The sequence below is a fragment of the Castanea sativa genome, chromosome 1, assembly GCF_040712315.1.
Source record: "Castanea sativa cultivar Marrone di Chiusa Pesio chromosome 1, ASM4071231v1".
Classification (NCBI taxonomy): Eukaryota; Viridiplantae; Streptophyta; class Magnoliopsida; order Fagales; family Fagaceae; genus Castanea; species Castanea sativa.
The window spans coordinates 86,432,925-86,439,167 of NC_134013.1; the positions used below are offsets into that span (position 1 = coordinate 86,432,925).

The 6,243-nt window shown below is 35.2% G+C and overlaps 1 pseudogene; it reads right to left on the minus strand.

Annotated features, from left to right (window-relative positions):
* Window positions 1–526: 526 nt before the first annotated feature.
* Window positions 527–2,532, minus strand: LOC142623834 (serine/threonine receptor-like kinase NFP; annotated as a pseudogene).
* Between the last annotated feature and the right edge of the window lie 3,711 nt (window positions 2,533–6,243).

Here is a 6,243-nt window from a genome sequence, read left to right on the forward strand (position 1 = left end):
CTCTACACATGGTGTGGCAGCAAGTTTTTCTTCTCTTTGACCAAATGCTGTTTCCTTTCTACTATGGTCTTTCTCACCTTCAAGCTCCTAGACCATAATTAACCATCTGCCAAACTTTTCTCCCTATTTACTACAATTCATGGGCAAAGGAGGTCAAGGAAAGGTTTTTACTTTGGGATTGGAATTGGAATTGGAATTTCTCTTTTAATCTTGAGTTTCTCTATAGTATTTTTGGATCATAGGAAGAAAACAGACCATTTATCTCACAAAGAAAAGAGAGAGAGAAGAAACAGATATTGCCAGAGGATTTTCTAGTTCTCATTGCCTAGAAAATGAGGATTATCAACTTGTTATGTACATTATTTTTCCATTCACAAAATTTAAAAATAAAATGTTATCATTAGAATAGCAAAATGCATAAATTCACATTCAACTAACATGAACCATAAGAATGAAAATCTACATGGGTCTCTAGTACATGAAAAGGTGAGAGCTACATGGACATGTACATGATATATGACAAATTCCCCTTCTCATTCTTAGTGTTCCATTTTAGTTCCATGAACTACAATACAAAGGATGCGTGGTAGACTGCAATTGATGGGGCAAAAAGTGGAACATTGAGAGTGGACAGAAAATTTTTATTCGATATATCTCATTACTTTCTTCACTAAATCAGCGAGCTGTAATTGGACTGATAGCATGAGTTATTTCTTCTCCTTCTATTCCAGCAGTCCAAGACCCTTCTGAAGATTCAGGAGATGACTGAGTAAGAACAGATAGACTAAAAACAATTTCTGCCATGCTTGGTCTTGCCGAAGACTTATCCCAGTGTGCATGCCCTTGCCAAAGCTGCCAAGCTGAGAACACCATCAATGGGATAAAATCTCTCCAAGTGTGGATCTATCCATTTTCTTAACCTCTCCTCTTTGTTCTCTTCTACTTCCAAGATCAACCTTATATCCTTCCATAACATAGCAACCTCACCATTTTCTTTTGTTTCCATGGCCTTCTTTCCTGAAAGCAACTCCAGTAGCACAACCCCAAAATCGAAAACATCAACTGTTGGCATGAGAGAATTTGTAGCAGATCTAGCCATTGAGAAATTTGCTATCTTTGCCTTAAACTTGGAGTCAAGAAGTATATTAGCTGCTCTGATATCTCTGTGAACAATTGTTGGTTGAGTGTGTTCATACATGTAATGCAAGCCATTGGCAACATCTAGTGCAATGTTTAATCTCTGATTCCATGTAAGGAAGGACAAAGATTTTGAAGACTTGGAGGGCACGTGCAACCACTTATCAAGTGACCCTCTTTCAACATATTCATAGACCAGGAAATGATTCCCTTCTGTGTCAGACGCTGTGCCCATCAACGTCACTAGATTCGTATGATTTACCTTTTGTTTTAGTTCCTCTGTGACATCTTCCTTGATTTTCTTTACTGCTAAGACCTGCTCTTTGATGGTGGCTTTGTACACTGATCCCCCAATCTTACATTGTTCACTGAGGTTCATCGTTGCCTCCATGATCGTTTTAGTCTTATACATGATTGGCTTGCTGAGATAGCCTGAAACTCCAGCAAGTAGTTTACTTTGTATGCTCTTATGCTCAAAGTCATCGCCTTTTTTTATTTTTCTTTCATTTGAATCAGCTCACTCGTCTCCAGAGAGGAACCTATGCGATCTATAGTCTTCTTTCTCTTACTTAAAAAGTGAGCATAGACCAAAAAAGTACTTAAAAGTAAGCTCAAAATAGCACCCACCAAACTTATAATAACAATGAGGATCCAAAGATGTTTGGAATGATTTTTAGGAGGGTATTGTTGAAAGGGGTAAGGTTGAGAGAGTGCTGGCAATTGTGACACGGGGATCACTACCGGAAGCCCCACTGCAGTGCTAAAGTTCTGATATTTATTTTCATCTAAAATTTTGTCTGAAGAGGTATTGAATTTAGCACTTACTTGCAAGACATCTCAGCGGATTGCCATACATAGGTAATGAGGTTTTGAATGCCATTTGCCACTTCTTCTTTTGAGGGAGACTTACAAAACAAAGGAAAGATAACTTCCACACCAATCTGCAAGAGGTTTGGGTCCAGAATGGGATTCATGTCTTTCACTACATGCCAGTCGGCGAGATTCTCAAATGAATTGACTGAGATGACGTAGTAGCTATCACCCTCCTTGATCTGGTAAGTGACATTGGCAAAATATTGGGTTCCATTACAACCACAAGTAACAGGCACTAGTAAGAGTTGGCCTGGAAATAACTGGTTTAACTCCGGAAGCTAAGTTACTGGCTTTCTCAATTAAAGAAACCTTCATGTCAAATAGAACAGATATGTTTGCCAAATCCAAATATTCAGGAGGCTTGGCAAAGTATGCGACATATGTTTCACAAGAGGGGACTGAATTCACTGAGCACGAAAAGTTTGTGCCCGCGTTGGGTGGCGATTGAGCTGTGATATTTGTGATGGAAAAGAGCAAAGTTAGGAGAAGGAGAAGCTGAGGGGCCATGAAAGAGATCGCCATTGTTTTGAGCTTGAATGCCTAAGCTTTAGAAGTAGTTATGCGACATGTACTCGTTGAAAGAAAGATGTTCACAAAATCACACACAACTTGACAAAGAATCTGGACAAAATTGTTAGAATTGAGCTTTCCATAGGAATAAAATAGATTATGTTTACAATAAAATCCTAGAGACTGTAGCTTAGTTTGGATAGTGCGTTTTGTGGCCACGTTTTGAGATTCTGCGTTTTTTTTTTCAACGTGAATGAACAGTAACCGGTACTGTTCATGCACGTTATTTTACTGTGCAGAGACCAATTTTACTGTTCACGCACTGTAGTTGCACTGTTTACACACTGTTCATGGGACCCACAAGCACTTTATTCAGAAAAAAATATTAAAAATGGGTTCCACAACACTATTCACACATTTAAAAATTATTTTGCTACAGTGTTTTCAGTTTTCAGTTTTTAATTTTCAACAATAAGCTCTATCCAAACGGACCCTGTGTCTCAAGTTTTGGCTTGAATGAGTCCCAAAACATTGTATGCTATCATTTCATAATTTACTTACTATATTCAATATGAGAGTGATATTCACAAGCTAGAAACAATCATGACAAAACTATAGATTTTAAAAAGTACTAAAAATCAGAGGGACATGTCCCTAGCTTTGATTTTGAATGATTCTCTGTTAGTTTCTTATCCTTGATAGACCTATAATATTGTGCTGAAGTACGAGTATATCATTATCTGAGGCAACTTCAAAGAGAAATAGGGACCAATCAAGACAAAATGTAATGAACTTTGTTAACTTTCTGGATTATAGTTCCCTTTCTACTAAGAATATTAAATAAGCATTGGATTAGTTTTATAAAAATGAGATGATAAAATGAAATTTTTAGTAGAAATCGAATGTGAATACTCTAAGCAAACTATCATCAATAACAAAAAAGTAACCTGATATTTATTTATTATGTTGTTAATAATACATCAATCATATTCATGTCACATCAATTTGTAAACATTTTGTAATTATCACAAATTATTAAATTTAATACTCATGTCACCCAAAAGGCTAACAGGTCACATTGATGGAGCAAACGGTTCAATCTTTTTTTTTTTTAATATTTTTTTTATATGTCAATCAGTTCAATCATTTTTTTATATATATATATGGCAATCGGTTCCAACTTAATCCTTCATGTCATCACTAGCAGCCAAATAAAATCTAGAAGTAGGTAAATTAAGTAATTCTTTCTGGGCATAGAGTAAAACTCAATAAACAAATGAAGTTGATGAATAGTCCATATGGGAGGGATCCAAAAGTGGATCTTTTCGTTGGATAAACCAGGTAATCACATAGCTGCCATTTAGTGTGTGAGAGTGAGATATGAGGGCGTTTGGATATGGATTATTCGCGTTGCGTTTCCTTTGCTGCGTTTTCTTTCTTTCTTCTTCTTTTTTTTTTTTTTTTTTGGGCACGCGTTTCAGGATGCAGAGGCTACTGTTCATACACTGTGCATGAACAGTAGTGCAATAGTGGACCAATTCAACCGTAAACAGTGCACTGTATACTGTTCATGGACCCACAAAATTCACTTTTTAGCAACTTTTTTTATTAAAAATGGGTCCCACGGTGCTATTAATATATTTAAAAATTATTTTGCTACAGTGTTTTCAGTTTTCAGTTTCAGCAAAATAAGTTCTATCCAAACGGACCCATAGAGGGAGACAAAGACAGAGAGAGTTTACACCGAGCCCCAAAGTACTTAAGGGAAAACAGATTGTAAGGACAAGAAAAACTGGTCGTAGGGATGGCCACGGAATATTCCTAAAAAAATACTAAAATTATTATCAATTTTACTATAAAAGGTTCATAAACTTATGTGATAATAAATTTGATGTGTGTCATTTCAGGAACATAATAAATAAATGTATGACTTGCTACTTGCGTTGTCAATCTAATATTAACGAAAAAAAAAAAAAAAACTGATGTACCTAGAAAAGCAATGGAAAGGGCAGTGGACATGTATAGTTTTTTCAATATGCTGTGGAGTGTGATTTTATGCACGTCTAAAGACAAGGATGATTAAATCTTGGCATATTGGGAGTAATTGCTCCCAAAACAATTATAGAACCCTCAATAGTCAATACTCAATAGTAAAGCAGGTGTAGAAAAGAAACACATATTTTATAATTTTAATGTTAAGGTTGAAATCACCTCCCCAACTATCGAGTTATCAAAATCTATATTTATATTAATATATAAAAGTTGAAGTCTAGCATTTCGGTCCCTTAAGTCCACTGCGGTTTATTTTGGTCCACTTCTATCCATTTCGGTCCATTTTAGTCTATTCGGTCAATTTCAGTCCACTCTGGTTTATTTGGTCTAGTTCAGTCCATTCCATTCATTAATTTCATTTTCGTCCACTTTGGTCCTTTTCAGTTTAATTTGGTCCATTTAGTCCACATAGGTCCATTCGGACCACTGTGGTCAATTCAGTCTATTTCGGTCCCTTTATTCCCTTTCGGTCTCTTTCATCCATTTTGATCTAATTCGGTCCATTTCCGTCCACTTTAGTCTATTCAGTTCTGTTTAGTCCATTTGGTCCATTCGGTCAATTTTTCCCACTTTGGTCCATTTTAGTCCACTATGGTCCATTCCATCCACTTCGATGAAGCATTGTGAGGAAATATTTGTGTAGAAAGACGAGTTATTTCATTAATAATTATGTCACATCCTCAACGTAATGTTGGTAGGTTCTTGATTTAGTCTATTTCAATCAATTTAGTCTATTTCAGTTCATTTAGTCCACTTCGGTGATACATTGTTAGGAAATGTTTGTGTAAAAAGAGGAGTTATTTCTTTGACAATTATATCGAATTCTCAGTATAATGTTGGTAGGTTCTTAGTAAAATTATATTTTTCTTATGTTTTTAAAGTATTGTATTTTTTTCTAATATAAATGATGGCTTTACTTATATTTGCTTCATCTTTAAGCCATTCAAGACTTATAGAGAATGAATCGTTTGTAAGGAATGCTAGAAACAAATTCCATCCACAAATTATATTATCTACAAAATATCTCATCTTATATAATAATTGGATGTAATATGTTTCCTTGGAAAAAAAAACACTTATAAAATTTAAAACACTTTCAAATAACAAATATAGATAACTTAATTTAGAAAATCTAATATGTTGTATCAACTATACTTTGATAGAAAATAATTATTTCATTTTAAGAAGGGTTTGAGATTAACACTTATAAGTCTTGTTTATTATTTTTATTTTTCACTTAAGAAAAAAAAATCGTCAAATTTTTTCGCTCATTACGTTAGTCTGCAACTAGTAAAAATAAACCCCCCCCCCCCGACACACACACACAAATTTTTACCCGAATTAAAAACAAGACAACCTGCAGCCTGTCCATTTTTTGCGGCCAATCCGACCCGACTTGGCTAACCAATGACTTGACCTATAAACTTTTTTTTTCCCTAAAAAAAATATTTAAACTACATGCCAAGGTGCCAGGTGCATAGACATAAAAGCACAAAACACTGCACTAGCACCTTGGCATGTAATTGGCTACTAAATGGCTAGGTAGTCCATGTCAGGCCTTGCTGCACATGAAACTCTAGCCTTAAGTAATCTCGAGTTTTAGAGACTCAAGATGCTAGTTTACAAATATGTTTAAAAAACACGTCAACTAACGAAATTGTTCTGAAAATT